The following is a 17,178-nucleotide window of genomic DNA, read 5'->3' as shown; positions in this document are numbered from 1 at the left end:
AATTTTCTTGCTGCAGCCACTCTTCTACCACCACCACTCCACGTATAAGGCCCCAGAAAGATACTGTTTGCATTACATTGCTGCAACCAGTAATGGCTTTCCCCAAAGCATCTTGGGTGCTGTGGTTCATGAAGGGTACTGAGAGTTCTTGTTGTTGTTTAGTCATTTAGTCGTGTCCAACACTCTTCGTGACCCCATGGACCAGAGCATGCCAGGCACACCTGTCTTCCACTGCTCCCCGCAGTTTGGTCAGACTCATGTTTGTAGCTTCGAGAACACTGTCCAGCCATCTTGCCCTCTGTCGTCCCCTTCTCCTTGTGCCCTCCATCTTTCCCAACATCAGGGTCTTTTCCAGGGAGTCTTCTCTTCTCATGAGGTGGCCAAAGTATTGGAGCCTCAGCTTCACGATCTGTCCTTCCAGTGAGCATGAAAATGATAGGACACTGTTTTTAAGCATATAGTGCAGATGGCTCCTAGGTAGCCCAGGTCAGGGCAACTGTGGAGGATGCAGAATGGTGATTAGATTACCAAGATGATGCTTCCACCAGTTTCAACAGCACCAGATTGGGAGGGGAGGAGATAAGAGGGACAGAAAGAACCTGTGCTGCTGCCACTGCTAAATATAGGTCCCGCCCCAAAAAAGCTGTTGGGACATTTCCTACCTACTAGCCTTGCCCACCTCCAATTCTGCAGTCCATAAAAAGGGATGGGGGATTTCAAGAAGCCAGCGGTGCACACCTTTGGCTAGAATAATAGAATTTTAGAGATGGAATGGACTTGGCAGGTCACTGCATACACATAACTACAACTAATGCAAAAGTTGCCAAGTTTTTTGGGGGGTGATCCAGTTAGATCCTGTTGTCCAAGGTTTGATTTGCCATCCAATAATGGGCAGGATGCCTTTATGGAAGGGCTGAATTGCTAGTGGCAGGGAACGTGTGGGAGGGACAGGGAAATAGTCCTCGTCTTCTTCCCGTAAAGGCTCTCTCGGGGAGGGAGGGGGGAAAGTGAGGGACTTGAAAGGCTGCCCGTCTGGCTTGTACACCCTGTTTCTTTGGAATCTGTCCCTCAAAGGGCTGGTGTGCGCTGGAGCGAGATGGAACTGCAGGCACCTGTGGGGGAGGAACCTTCCCCCACCATCATAAATAGCATCTAAACATGCATTCCAGACCAGGATCTCACCCAAGGCAGCTCCTGTCCCCAGCGTGGAGAGACCCATGACTGTAGAAGTGGACCCATTCACTGGTGGAGGAACAGGGGGGAACGCACCACCCCCGGCACCATCAGGGAGGGGGGTATCATTGCAGCAGCCGCCCCCCACCATGCTGGGTGCCACGCCCCCGGGACACGGGACACACCCCCGGGACGCATGCCAGCCACACCCCCATCTGCTCTCCACCCCTGGTGCCAGAGCATGCAGCTTTGCCCCTGGACCCATCCATGGCTACATCCACAATGCTGGGGTCATAAAGCTTCCCAATGTTTCACAGGCCAAACTCGGAATTCTTCTGAATATCTGGAAGCCACAGGAGGGCCAAGTGCTCTTGTGCTCAGATCCTGCTTCCCCACAGACACCTGGTTGACCACAATGAGAACAGGGTGCTGAGTAGATGGGCCATTGGCCTGATCCAGCAGGCTCTTCTTCTTAACATCTGACTATGTGGTTTGTTTGTTTTTTAATTTCCACTCCTAGGAGGCTAATGGCATGAGCCCCACCACTGTTCCTCTCTATTCTTATACAGTGGTACCTCAGGTTACAGACGCTTCAGGTTACAGACGCTTCAGGTTACAGACTCCACTAACCTAGAAATGGTACCTCGGATTAAGAACTTTGCTTCAGGATAAGAACAGAAATCGTGCTCCAGCGGTGTGGCAGCAGCGGGAGGCCCCATTAGCTAAAGTGGTACTTCAGGTTAAGAACAGTTTCAGGTTAAGAACGGACCTCCAGAATGAATTAAATTCTTAACGCGAGGTACCACTGTACCTCACTGAAGGGTTGACTCTGCTGGCTCAATGCACTATTTGTTTACTCCACAATCCGCTCTCTTCCACTGATTTCGGCGGCAGGGGAGTGTTTGTCCTATGGTTAAAGATATACTTGATCGACGCAAATGGCTTACAATAGGCCTGCGGAAGTTCAGACTGGAACAGTGCTATAGTGGGGCTTCCCTCTCGTTTGATTCGGAAGCTGCAGTTAGCGCAGAATGCTACAGCACGATTGCTGACAGGAGTGAGGCCTTGTCAGCATGTAACACCTGGGTTCCAAGATCTGCAATGGTGGCCAATTTGCTACTGGGCCAAGTTCAAGGCATTACTGTTAGTATATAAAGCCCTAAACAACTTGGGACCAGCTTACCAAGAAATCACCTTACCTCAGGTGCCCACTAAATCTCTTCAATCAGCAGAATTGGCACTACTGCAGCTGCCACATAATACCCACTCCACACACCCCCATCTCTCTCCCTTCACCTCTCTCTCTTCCCTCTCTTTTCCCCCACCCGCACAATGTCTGTGACAAGCGTCTCACACCAAATGTAAATGAACTGTGAAAAAGGCTCTGTGAACTGAAAGCTGCAGGCGCTATGTGTACTTTTCCTCGTTTATTTGTTTGTTTTGCAACAGAAGAAAATCTTCAATAGAAAGAAAAATACCCACTCCACATTTGTAAGAAGTCAATCATTTGGTGTGGCAGCCGGTGCACTTTGGAACTCCCTGCCTATTGAGATCAAGCTGACACATTCACTGTGCTTTTTTCGGTGCCTGGTAAAAACATGCTTGTTTAATCAAGCCGACCCAGTTGCTCAGAAAGTCAATCTGTTTTAGTATTTTAACTTGCGTATGCTTTGAAGTAGGGCTGTAGATTTGTCTTGATTTTCTTGCTCTTTAGTTTTGTGAGTTTTTGTTGTAACAATCAAGTGGAGAGGTGCAAAAGAAGACAGGGCTTCTGCACCTTCCATAGCTGTGCAGGAGAAGGAATTTTAGCAGTGAACAGCGGCATGGGGCAGCGGCACTTTTCCTGACCTCCTGTCACTAGAACTGCAGCTGCTTATTGGGAGGGTGGGTGAGGTGCAAAGGTACAAATGGAGGCAATCTGGGATGCTTGCCTGTGTGCCCGCACCATGCCAACCTCACCACCACTTGGATCCTCCCCTTCTCTCTCCTGGCAAGCCACAGTGATGCCGGAGATGGTAGAGGTCAGCTGGGGAAAAAAATCCCCATTAATGGACCAGCCCCCACTGAGTGGACAGCCTCTGCTACTACTTAGAATCATAGAATCATAGAATCATAGAGTTGGAATAGACCACAAGGGCCATCGAGTCCAACCCACTGCCAAGCCACTACTTGAAAAATCACTTCCGAGCTGGAGAGGAAGGTGGGGTTGCGGGCTTCACGCCCCTCCCCACTTGCGTGGGGGCTGGCTCATAGCCCCCGCAATACTGGGGGAATCCTCGTTCATGTCATCTCCCTGGCCAGCCAATTGGCTGGCCCTGGAGGCGTGGCCCGCCCTATTTAGAACCGGCGCGGCCGAGGATTTCCCTCTTTCCGTGCTCCAGCTGCTCAGGTTTTCCCACCCTCCCACCCGTTAGATTTGGCTTTCTGACATTGCTATGGACTTCGGTTGGCCACCGGCAAGGGGCCTGGTAGGGATTTTTTCCACTTGGCAAATTGGCACCAGCCATTTGGTTTTTTGCCTCCCTCGTAGCAAATCGTCACAACTTCCTCGGCATTAGCGGTTAAGCATTGGTAGGGGTATTGTTATGCAGATGAAGGGGGAGGAAGCGCCATCACCTTCCCCCAAATCGAAGGGTAGTCCGGTAAAGGATTCCGGGGGGCGTTGCCCTGTCCTAAGCCTATGGAGGGGTGGGCCTAAGGCACGTCCCCGAGCAGTGACCCCGGGGGAGCTCCTAGTTGATGTGCATCAGCAGGACTCCCCCTACTGGTGGTTAACCCTTGCCAGTCTTCAAGCAATCAGGCTGAAGCCGGTTAGTCAATAAGACCAATGCCTAAGCCAATACCGCTCGATTCCTGTAATCAATAAAGTTGTGGCCCATTTTTCGCCCATTAACCTAAAATTCTGGTGTCTTGTGTCTTTATTTCCGAGGGGGGAGGCGGGAACTCGCCTTGCAAATGACCCTTCCCTTTCTTATTCTCCAGCAATTCTTCACACTAATGGTTCCGACTGACGCACTGGAACGCCTCCGTGGGAGTTGTGACACGCAAGGCGAATTGTTTTCTCTCTAACCCAAGAAGTGTTCTATTGTGTTGGGGAAAATAATGGGTAACTGCTTAAAAAAAAAAGACTTTGTTTTTTGTTGCTTTTTCTGGGAGGTGCCTCCTGATCGGAATGGGGAAGGGGTGTGTTGAAAAAGAAAACAGAGAAGGGGACATCCCATGGCACAGTGTGTCTTCCGGTGCTTGCGTCATCCAGACTGAAAGCTGTGTTCATCCAATGCCTTTCATTTTATTTGAGTCCCATTGCTCAGCACTGTGGCAGCTGGTTTCATTGGCACCGTATTCTCTTCCCTCTTAGAGATGAAACTCTGCAAAGAGGGGTACAGTGGGGCAAATCAGGTGTTGCCCCACCAACCTCAGCCTGCCTCCATCTGCCTGCCACCTTACTTACTGACAGTATGAGGAGGAGACTGTCTGTGTTGCCCTTGTAGAACTCAGCAGGGAAGAGGATACCGGCAAAACTAAAATTACTTGGCTCTGCCTATCGTTGCTCCACCAGCTGTTCCTTTTAACCTACCAGTCCCAATTGGCACCAGCCACCACTGATCAAACTGGATAAGACAGCAGGACTTCTTCTCTGTTATTTATTTAACAAGATGTATATACAGTGGTACCTCGGGTTACAGATGCTTCAGGTTACAGACTCCGCTAACCCAGAAATGGTACCTCAGGTTAAGAACTTTGCTTCAGGATGAGAACAGAAATCGTGCTCCGGCGGCACGGCGGCAGCAGGAGGCCCCATTAGCTAAAGTGGTGCTTCAGGTTAAGAACAGTTTCAGGTTAAGAACGGACCTCCGGAACGAATTAAGTTCGTAACCAGAGGTACCACTGTACTGCTTACCATATTTTTTGCTCTATAAAACTCACTTTTTCCCTCCTAAAAAGTAAGGGGAAATGTGTGTGTGTCTTTTGGAGCGAATGCAGGCTGCACAGCCATCCCAGAAGCCAGAACAGCAAGAGGGATTGCTGCTTTCAGTGTGCAGCGATCCCTCTTGCTGTTCTGGCTTCTGAGATTCAGAATATTTTTTTTCTTGTTTTCCTCCTCCAAAAACTAGGTGCGTCTGGTGGTCTGGTGCGTCTTATAGAGCGAAAAATACGGTTATTAGGGATGGGTGAATCTGTCAATTTCAGTTTCTCACAGTTTCCCAATCCTATGGTCATTTCAACACCAATTTGCAACTTTAAAAAGTAGTCCTTGTGAAGATTAACCAGCATTTTAATTTATATAGATATTTTTGTGTCAATTTCCCGCAAATATACACATTTTTGCAAAGCAGTTTCCCGTAATATAATGTATTTTTGTACACTATCAGCATTAAAGTATGCACACATCATTTTGGCATATGCATTTTGGATGCATCATTTTGCTGGAGAACCGCCTCCTCTCTTCCTTTTCCTTGATGCATAGCAGCTTTGCATCTCTTTTTGTGCAGCTAAACAAGGAGAGACTCGTGTCACAGCATTTGTTCCTTTGCTCTAGAAATCCCTGCAAGAGATCTTGGGCCAGGAATCATATATTACAGAGCAAGAAATTCACAGTGGCTAATTCCTAGGCCAGGGTGGAAATCTATGGGAATTTCCCCATTTCCTTCCTGGTCATAAATCACCAATTTTGTTCCTGTGTGCCAAAAGGGCGGAGAGGGGATCATTGAGGGACTTGTTGCACAAATGGGTGTGCCTGTGCCTCTGCTTTTTTCTGTTTCAAGGATGTAGCTTAACCCAGAGGTGCTCTGTGCTGTTGGGTGAGTTGTGAATCATTTTCCCTACATTATTATCATGAGGAGACTGAACCCTAGATGATAAGGGACTCCGGCCAGTAACTCCTTTCTTTAGGCCACATCTCCAGAACCTTTGGCCATTCATTATTTGCTGAACTACAGCTCCCATCATGCCCAGCAAGGATGGCCAATGGCAAGGCATGGTGTGAGTCGTAGTTCAGCAACATCTGGAGGGCCGAAGGTTCCCCAAACCTGCTATATCCCCTTCCCCTTATTTATTACATTTATATCCCAACCTCTCCTCCAAGGAACTCAAGCTGGTGTAAACGGTTCTCCCCCTGCTCATAAGCCTACAACAACCCTGTGAGGTAGGTCAGGCTGAGAGACACTGACTGGCCCAAGGTGAGCTTCCTGGTTGAGAAGGGATTTGAACTCGGGTCTCCCAGCTCTTCCCCCCCCTTCAATATAATTTTTATTAGTTTTTTTAACATATCATTTTCAACAGTAATTAAACATACTTTTACATCTTATTCAAATTTTTAACTTCCATCAATCCTGTCTGAAAATTTTCCAGTCTAATCTCTCAGTATGCATTTCTTATCTTCCCTATTACATTTCAAACTCATAACCAATATCTCTATCTTTTTATACTTTGTAACACTTCGTATATTTCTCCTTACAAAACTTCTTGTAGTCCTACTAGCGTAATTTGTTGATTACAGTTGCTCTTCAAATAATTCATATACTTCTTCCAATCTTCTGTAAATCTCTGGTCCCGCAGGTTTCGAATCCTTCCTGTCATTTTTTCCAATTCTGCATAGTCCATTAATTTCGTCTGCCATTCTTCTTTCGTCGGAATTTCTTCTTGTTTCCATTTCTGGGCTAATAATACTCTTGCCACAGTTGTTGCATATAAAAACAATTTAACATCTTGCCTATTAATGTCCTGACCTATAATACCAAGTAAAAATGCTTCTGGTTTTTTAAAAAATGTATATTTCAACATCTTTTTCATCTCATTATATATCATTTCCCATAAGTTCTTTACTTTTTTACATTCCCACCACATATGATAAAATGTTCCTTCTTTTTCTTTACATTTCCAACATTTATTATTTGTCTTGAGTCTCCCAGCTCCTAGCCCAATACTCTAACCGCTACGCCACGCTGTAAGTATAAACTCTAGGGACTGCTCTTACACTTCCTGCTGTGTTTCTAAAGATGACAGAATTCCACCATCCTTTGGCCAAAGTGTCCTTACGTTGTATTCCTCTGAACTTGTATGTAAGCTTCTCAGGAAGGCCTCTTCTGTACTAATATTTTAAATTAGCCCCTTTGGGCTTTGCTAAGAGATTTGATTTTGTTGGAAACACTATAGGATGCTGCCTGTGCGTGAAGTGTGTCAAGGGCGCTTAAAGAATTCGCAGCCTAACCATAGGTTTCAGGGGGGCAGTTTCCTCCCTTTAGATTTCCTTGCCCCCTAGCAAACTTGTATATTTCTGAGAACCTTGGAGCTCCTTGAAGTTTGCTGATACCTCCCTCTTGTGCATAGATGGGAGGAAAGTTTGGCTCCATAAGCAGCAGCACACACATCTTGAACATCAGGAGCAGAAGGAAGGATTGTGCTTTTCTGGGTTACAGTTAGGACCATACTGGCAGGGCTGGATTTAGGTTTGATGAGGCCCTAAGCTACTGAAGGTAATGGGGCCCTTTATATGTCCAGCTGTCCTTTGTCAATAACAAATTGTCGCTGTTTTAGGTGTTGAATATATGCTATATTCCAATTTATGGACCTAATAGGTATCTAAGGCCATTTGCACATAACAAAATATGTATTTTATCAAAGTAATTGTTACATGAAATCAATCAGTAGGCATAAGACTCATACCCTTAGTGTATGCTGCCTGATCATCAGTCTACAAGCACTTTTTGATATTAGATAACAGGTACAACAGCTTGACCTACATTCAACTGTGCTGCACTGCAGTCTGCAGTCTGCAGCTGCATGCTACATGTGGCCATGCAACCATTCCATGCAGAATGTAGGCACCCTATATATAGAAATGAGCAAACCAGTGATATTTCATGGAACTTGCTAGCAGGCGGGGCCCATTACTTACATCATAGGAGCCAACACAACACAAAACACTGTTGCTATATGTAGCTTTTATTTTATTTGTTTTTTATCTTATATTTTGGAAATGTACATCCAGGTTTTTTTCCTTTAAATTTTTTGGGGGGCCCCAAGAGAGTGGGGGCCCTAAGCTATAGCTTGTTTAGCTCATACATAAATCTGGCACTGCACACTGGTCTGTCTAGCTCAGTATTGTCTCTGAAGTTCCAAGCAAAGTTCTCTCCCAGCTGTACCTGGAGATATTAGGGATTAGACCATGGACCTTCTGCATGCAAATGCTTAACCACTGAGCTTCAGCCCTTCACCAATTAGAGAAGTGCTTCTTTGTAAGGTTGTATGAATTTAGCCCAGTCATAGGCAAACTCAGTCCTCCAGATGCTTTGGGACTGCAACTCCCATCATCCCTGATCACTGGTCCTGTTAGCTAGGGATGATGGGAGTTGTAATCCCAAAACATCGGGAGGGCCGAGTTTGCCTATGCCTGATTTAGCCCATTCTATTTCCCGATGGTTCACTCTCCCCTATGTTGAAATCCTCCTCAGTTTCCAGTTCAACTATGGGAATTTCACAAAACTAATTCCAGAACTGGACTTCGTTCAGTTTCTCTATTGTTTCCATTAATTTGCTTGTTTTTCCTCTTTGTGTGTGTGTGTAGGCATATATGTATAAGACCACTGCCCATCCCTCGACCTAAATTAAAACAACCCCCTCAATTTTTAATGTGACCTTGCATATGATTGCATCCATATTCATTTTATGCTATTTTTGGTTGTGCGGATGTACATTCCGGTACATGAGGAACACGCCACATCAGAGAACCAGAAAAGCACGCCAGAGAACAAGAACTACAATTCCTCCAAGTTTGCTTATTTATGTGATTTTATCAGTTCACAGGAGTGCATGTCTGGTGCGTTGATAAGTCATCATCACAAAAGGATGGGGAAGGGTCACAGCTTTGCTTGCAAAATGTTGCAGGTTCAATCCCCAGCTTCTAAAGCTGGGGAAGGACTAGGGTTGCCATATTTGAAAAGGTGAAAATCCAGACACAAAAGTTCTTTTGCTTTTTTTTAGTTTTGCCCAAAGTTGTTGAGTTTTGTCTCAAAAAAGAAAGAAAGGAAGGAAGGAAGGAAGGAAGAAAGAAAGAAGTTTTCTGAGCTATTTTTTATTTCATTCGCCAAACATCTGGATTTTCCTGAACATTTCAATGATTTTCGCCTGGACGCTGCTTATGAGGGCTGAATACCTGCTCTGTCCAGTGAATTTCAGATGAATCGCTTGACTTGGTCCAAGGCAGCTTTATGCATTCTTAGGATCTTCATATTGATGCAAAGCACTGTGCTCTTAAGTCTGTAGACACTGCAACGCTGCCCTCTGCTGGGCCAACATTTGTCTTACCTTCCACCTCTCTCCTGTCTGCCTTCCCCTTTTCTTTATGTTGCTCCAGACCACATCTAATAGGAAACTGCTTAACATTAGGAGCAACTTCCTAAGACTAAAAACTTGTGAGTTTTTTTTTCTTTTTATGTCCTCATAAAAGTTCATCAGCAGCATCTTTGTTCATCTTATCCTAATATACATATTTTTTTGCAAAGCAACTTTCACTAATACATTGTAAGTTATTTTCACAAATATTTTCATTTTATGCACACTATCTCATAGTACATGCATTTTGTGTGGATATGTTGGCTGGAGAATTGCATTGCAAAATTCAGAAAAGTGCATATTTCAATGAAAAGCTGTGTTTCGGTTTGCATATTGTTCTGGACAGGGATTTTTTTCAGTTCCAGCACCTCTTGGAGGGCACCATTGCCCTCCAAGAGAACAAGGAAGCTGTTCATGGTGAGCTCTGGCACTTCTTTTTCTAGAAAAGCGTGAATTAGTTGTCGGCCTAAATTTTATTTTCAAACAGGCTTGGGTATACATTTGCAGCCAAATGCTGAATTCTTAAGCATAATTACTTGGAAGTAAGTGCCATTGGAAATTAATACTGGAATCCTTGGTGAAATTGCCATGGTCTTTTTACTCTAAGCAGAAAATTAGAGGAGCCTGTTGAAACTGGGAAACCATTTGAGTTTCACCAGACTTCTTCACATTTAATTCTGTAATTCTGTTTCAAATTGGTTTCAACATAGTGTTTTAATTGTTGTAACCCTCCATGGGACCTCATGACAAAGGGTAGCTGATAAATAACAATTGATAATAACTGCTGACATGGGGATTTTGTTGTGGTGGTCATCGATTTCAGCACCATTTTCTTCCTCTTTGTCTCCTCCAAGTGGTGATAACAGGGGACAGTCTGGTGCTACTTAGGCTGGAGAAGAACATCTCCCCTGTTTTTCCTCTCTTTGGTGCAAGAACTAATAATACACAATTACCCCGATGCTGCCACCGCTGACTAACACTTGTGTACTGTCAGTGAAATAAATCCAAAAGAATGTTTTCTTGAAAAAAAGAATAAGCCATGGCTACAGAAGTTCTATATAAAGTCTTACTAAAATTATTTGGAAAATAAACATGTTTGCTGCCAAAAACTGGTGGGAATAACTCATATCATTTCGTAAAGAGAGATTCCTGTATATGTGGCTATGGTGATTACACAGGGTCCCCGGACGTTTCACCGTCTATTGATCCCTGTGCCACCACTTTATTTCTCACTGCCACCACCCAGGCCCTACCTGGTACAATACTGAGTCCAGTCAGGGTTAAATTGGAACATAAACTTCTGTTTATTTATTGCAGTTTAACAAGCGTGTGGTTTCATAAATGGTATTGGTCAATTACAATCATGGGGTGCCTATCCAGACCTATAACTTCTGCTACCTGCTCTCACTCACTAAACCACCTCTCAGATATTTACTTGTCTTCCTAGCTCCTAACTGTTCCTGACTCAGCTTATTTTGCTACACTAACTCAACCTACCCACAGACTCTATCCCAATTCACTCCCACTCCAACCAAGCACCCAACTTCCAACGAACTCCTCCCTTCGCCCCTCCCAGAGCTGGTTTTATAGTCCCCCTGACTCCACCCCCTTGGGTTCTGATTGGGTAATCTGTTTAACTATTTCACCTCCAGCACTCTCATATGTTAACGTCACAGTGGCATGTTCACAGAAATGGTGAAAGTAACTGCAAAAACAGAGAGGTGTATCAAACCTATGGCAGGCCAACAATGCTTGGAGGCTGGACTCTCATAAATGGGCCAGGAATGGTGTAGGCATGCAGTGAAATGTCATTCTTTCAGGTTATTGATATCAAGAGAGGCGAGATTCAGCTAGGTCCTGGCACAGAGAGGAAAACAGGGAACCGAGGAAGTTTCATTTGATGGAATCGAACTAATGTTGTATCTAGTTCAGTATTTTCTACACTGACTGACAATGACCGTCTATTGTTTCAGGCCTGCCCTACGTGGAGATGTTGGGTATTAGGCCATGTGACTCTTTGCGTGCAAATGTCACATTTAATGTGGCATTAAATGTCTCAGTGTATTTAGCATGCCTTGTTTGTGTGCTTGTTTGTTTTGCACAAACTACAGTTGCCAGTGGAATGATGGGGTTATCTTTTCTCCCCATAGTCCAATGATGATGATGATGATGATGATGATGATGATGATGATGATAATAATAATAATAATAATAATAATAATAATAATAATAATAATAATTTATTATTTATACCCCGCCCATCTGGCTGGGCTTCCCCAGCCACTCTGGGTGGCTTCCAACCAAATATTAAAATACAGTGATGGATCAAACATTAAAAGCTTCCCTAAACAGGGCTGCCTTCAGATGTCTTCTAAAAGTCTGGTAGTTGTTGTTCTCTTTGACATCTGGTGGGAGGGCATTCCACAGGGCGGGCGCCACTACTGAGAAGGCATTCTGCCTGGTTCCCTGTAACTTGGCTTCTCGCAGGGAAGGAACCGCCAGAAGGCCAATTAAAAATTGCCCACCCCACCCTGAAGTTTCCATTGAAGACAATGGCAGCTTCCTTCCACAGTCTTCTAGAGGATTTAAGAGTCAATTTTCCCTAGGACCATAGTAGACCAGAAGGGTTAAGCTTCCCCTCTCCTACACCACACTGTGTTTGGGCACCCACAACATTTAACGTCCTATCTAATTTGGCTGTTGGGGGCTTATGGTCCTAATGTGAAGCCAAAATATCTCATCATGGACATTATACAGCCATTTTGCACCTTTCCTCTCTGCAGCAATGTTGGCTGGGTGTCAGTTTTTATGGAAGTTTCTCACCTGAGGTGCCTTGGCAGCTATTCCCAGTAATCGCAGTCATAAAAATGACTTTTCACTCTGATGTATATTTTAAAGCTTCTTGTCTCACCCAATCATGGAGTCATTGCGATGAGTGAAAGAAAACATCCATGAGGTCATCAGAGGGATCTACCTGGCAGTAAAGAATTCTGAGTCAGAAAGTACCGGTGATCTTACTGGCTGCATTTCAATAACCCCCTTAGGGTTAGGCCCATGTCAAGAATCCAGCTAGCCCAGTGTGGAGTAGTGAATGGCGAAGACCTCCACTTCCAAGGTGCCAGTGATCCCATCTCTATATCTGTTGACTCCTTACAATAAAGGCAAAAGTCAGGGACTGGGCAGAGGAGGAATGGTGGAGACTGTCTCCCCATCCTGACCCTTCCAGGTAGGAGGAAGAGGAAGACAGTCTACAGCAGTGGTTTGTGGGTGGTCACAGCTCAGAGGCAGATGAGGGGAAAAGCTGGGAAATCACAGGAGAGCCAGAACAACACCCAGCTGACATATTGTCCTTAGAAAACATTCCAGACCCTCCATCTCCCTGAACCTGGTGAGCCTTAGAAGTAGGAGAGCAAAGAGCTCAAAGACAAAGGGCACGTAGCAGCACTCATAGCGGAGATGATGATGAATGAGGAAGTGGGAGGGGGGTGGAGATTCACTCAGGACAATGCCATTAACCAAGAGGCAGGGTTCCATAGCCTCTCTCTGTAAAGATGGAAATTAAAAAAGGATGCCAAGAAACTTTTCCTTGTCTTTATACTTTCCTGGGCAACCAGCCGGCAGCCACTGACAGCATCCTGACAATCATCCACATTTAATAGGGAACTGCTACACTGAATATAGTGTTTGGCAATACAGATTTCAGGGATGTAAATCTAAAGTCTTCTGTCAATGGAAGGCCAATGCATGTATGTTCGCAACTATCAAAAATCTATTGAGATGTTCTAACACATAAGAACATTAGATGAACCTGCTGGCTCAAGCCAATGGCCCATCTAGTCCAGCAGCCTGTTCTCAAACCAAACAGCAGTGGGAACCTCAAAAACTGGACCTCAGCATAGCAGCACTCTGCTCACTTGCAATCCCTAGCAACTGGTATTCACAGGCACAATGCCTTCAGACAGTGGAGGCACAGCAGAGATAGCCATCATAGCTAGAAGCCATTGATAGTCTTATCCCTGTGAATATTTCTAATCCTTTTAAGAAGTCATCCAAGTTGGTGGCCATCAAATCACAGTGGTACCTCAGGTTACAGACACTTCAGGTTACAAACTCCATTAACCCAGAAATAGTACCTCGGGTTAAGAACTTTGCTTCAGGATGAGAACAGAAATAGTGCAGCAGCGGCACAGCGGCAGCGGGAGGTCTCATTAGCTAAAGTGGTGCGTCAGGTTAAGAACAGTTTCAGGTTAGGAACGGACCTCCAGAACAAATTAAGTTCCTAACCTGAGGTACCACTGTATAGGAAAGGAGATTCTGCTTAAACATCTGGCAGAACTTTCTGAGAGTAAGAGCTGTTCGGCAGGGGAACAGTCTCCCCTGGCAGGTTGTTTAAGCAGAGGTTGGATGGCCATCTGTCATGAATGTTTTAGTTGAGATTTCTGCATTGCAGGGGGTTAGACCCCTGCATCAGGGGTCAGCAAACTTCTAAAGCAGAAGGCCAGTCCACTGTCCCTCAGACCTTGTGGGGGGGGGGCAGACTATATTTTGAAGAAGAAAAAATGCACGAATTCCTATGCCCCACAAAGAACCCAGAGATGCATTTTAAATAAAAGCACACATTCTACTCATGTAGAACCAGGGAACCAGGCAGAGGGCCTTCTCGGTAGTGGCGCCCTCCCTGTGGAACGCCCTCCCACCAGATGTCAAAGAGAGCAACAACTACCAGACTTTTAGAAGACATCTGAAGGCAGCCCTGTTTAGGGAAGCTTTTAATGTTTGATCCATCACTGTATTTTAATATTCTTTTGGAAGCCGCCCAGAGTGGCTGGGGAAACCCAGCCAGATGGCGGGGTAATAATAATAATAATAATAATAATAATAATAATAATAATAATAATGTAAAAACACCAGGCAGGCCTCACAAATAACCCAGAGATGCATTCTAAATAAGAGGACACATTCTACTCATGTAAAAACAGGCTGATTCCCGGACCGTCCATGGGCCGGATTTAGAAGGCGATTGGGCTGGATCTGGCCCCTGGGCCTTAGTTTGCCCACCCATGGACTAGATCAACCTTGGGTTCCCTCCCAACTCTATAATTCTATGATTATGTCAATCCTATTTTCCCAAACATTCCTAAGAGAAAGGTCCTGGACTAACTCTGAATCCACCTTTCTGACAATGACCTGATGCATCTATAATGCCCTTTTGCAGATGGACAAATCTGTCAATTTGGTTCTCCAAATTTCAAATTTTTCCAAACTGAATTTCAGTTACCCACATTTCCACAGCACTTTATAGTTTATTTTTATAAGGAATAAATCCTCATGAAAATTAATTTGCATTTTGGTGCAGATTTCTCAAAAATAAACGCATTTGTACATTGCAGTTTTGATACACATTTTTGCAAGCAATGTCATGCAGTATAATGCATTTCTGTATGAATCTTTCACAGATATATGTGCTTTTATGCACATCCCCCCCCCCAATATTTTCATTTTTGTTCATATTATTTGGTTGCAGAACTGCATCGAAAAATTCAGAAAAGTGTCAGTTTCAAATGGTATCTGTGTTTTGGTTCACATTTTGGTTGGAGAAGTGTCAGTTAGGCAGTTTCTCATTAAAATGCAAACAAATTTGAATTTCTCCTCCCTCCGTTTCACCTATTCTCCATACACCAATTATTTTTAATGGGCTGCCTGCAAAACCATACTATAATTCTCGGCAGTTGGCAAGCAGCTGAGCCTGGGGGAGGGGGGGTGGCAGTCCCATCACAGCAGCACAGACAAAGAGGGAAGTGATCTTACTTGTTTGATTTCAAACTGGAAAAAGCCTCACCACCTCTCTGATGCCAGTTGTGTATGTCATCTTAAGATGACTACAGATCTGTTCGCGGTACTCCAGCAACGCCCTTGATTTCCTTGGGGAGTAGCGAGTTGCTGTAACTTGAGGCTGCAAAATAAGAACTGAACAGATAGATGGTTGTGTTATTTGTCCCGGTTTATTGTTTTGAGCAATTCCCATTGTACTGGAAATTCAAAATAGTTTTCACTTGAAGAGGAAACTGACTCAATTTTTGCTCTTTCCAAGACAGTTCAGGAATGGAAGTACCGCCATCCTTTGGGATTTTTCTTTTTCCATTTCCCCCCCCCCCCAAAGTTGTTCACCAGCCGAGTATTTTAGGCAAGAATGCATACACGAGAAGATAAAATGTGCATGAAGATGCATATGTTCATGGGGAAAAAATGCATTATCTCTGGGAAAATGGCATTGTAAAAATGTGTACACCAGGAGAGGTTTGCACCAAAAGGCCAATGAATGTTCATGAGGATTTTCCTAAAGATAAAAGATGCAAACTGATGTGGAAATGTGGAGAACTGGGTTTAACGCTGGAACAGCGAGAAACTGACAGGAATGGAAAGTGACAGATTTACACATCCCTAGGCTGGAGGACACCTAAACTGCTGCCAGATGTTACACTGAGCTGGGGCATGTGCACTAGCTTTATATACAATGGTACCTCGGGTTAAGAACTTAATTCATTCTGGAAGTCCGTTCTTAACCTGAAACTGTTCTTAACCTGAGGCACCACTTTAGCTAATGCAGCACAATTTCTGTTCTCAGCCTGAAGCATAGTACTTAACCCAAGGTACTATTTCTGGGTTAGCGGAGTCTGTAACCTGAAGTGTCTGTAACCTGAAGTGTCTGTAACCCGAGGTACTACTGTACTGCAGAGCAGCCATGGATGGATGGGTGGTTCTTACCTGACCTCCTGACAGCAGAGTCATTGCTGCTTAGTGAGACAGTGGGGATATCAGTGCTGTACAAACACAGTGGCAGGAGTGGTCCGTTAGCTTCACACTGTTGACTCACAGTTGCTGGGAGTCAAGAGTCAGGAAAATGCTGTTGCACTCAGGTTCCATTTGCAGGCTTCCTGTAGGCATCTGGTTGGCCACTGCTGAGAGTGGGCTTCTGGATTAGATGGCGTGATCCATCAGTATAACATGGATGCCAGATGCACCGCTATGGGGAGGGAGTTCCACAACTTAGGGGCTGCCACAGAGAACTCCCAGGCCATCGCCACCTGAGCTTCTGAGGATGGTAGAACAACCAGTTGGGCCGTCTCTGCCAATCTTAACACCTAAGAAGAACGGTAGCCGATTGCATGGCTGGGTCTAGAAATCAACACTTCAGATTTTCTAAATTGCACGTTGTGCTTGATATAACATAAATGATTCTTCAACATCAACTTTGTTGGATTGGTCAATCATGGTCATGTTGTTCGGATGCCTGATTATCGCCTTCCAAAGCAACTACTCTATTCCAAACTTAAAAATGGAAAGCATAATGCTGGTGGTCAACGAAAGAGGTTTAAAGACCCTCTCAAGGCAAATCTAAACAAATGTAGTATAAACACTGACAACTGGGAAACACTGGCCTTCGAATGCTCCAGTTGGAGAACAGCCTTTACCAAAGGTGTCATGGGCTTTGAACACACTCGAACTCAGGACGAAAGGGAGAAACATGCTAAGAGGAAGGCATGCTTGACAAACCTTCACCGTGATCAACTCCTGCCCAGAAACCTATGTCCCCACTGTGGAAGGATGTGTGGATCCAGAATTGGTCTCCGCAGTCACTCACTGTTGATCTCCACTGGATTTACTGTTAAA

General features: G+C 44.8%; 2 long non-coding RNA genes across 3 annotated transcripts in view; both read right to left on the bottom strand.

The window, feature by feature from the left end:
- The window catches only part of LOC308591354, a 138,154-nt gene that overhangs the window by 109,926 nt on the left and 11,050 nt on the right, over positions 1–17,178 (bottom strand). The window lies entirely within an intron of this gene.
- Positions 9,267–15,457, bottom strand: LOC308591353. 2 transcript variants are annotated; one of them, XR_014010129.1, is made up of 3 exons: positions 15,316–15,457; positions 12,331–12,481; positions 9,267–9,536 (listed from the first exon to the last, which is right to left on the bottom strand). It is a non-coding gene; the product is annotated as an uncharacterized lncRNA (long non-coding RNA). The 2 variants fall into 2 exon arrangements; XR_014010130.1 differs by having other exon boundaries at positions 15,347–15,457.

Source organism: Podarcis bocagei (genome assembly GCF_964188305.1).
Source record: "Podarcis bocagei genome assembly, chromosome: 7".
Classification (NCBI taxonomy): domain Eukaryota; kingdom Metazoa; phylum Chordata; class Lepidosauria; order Squamata; family Lacertidae; genus Podarcis; species Podarcis bocagei.
This window is presented reverse-complemented; position numbering and strand designations above follow the sequence as displayed.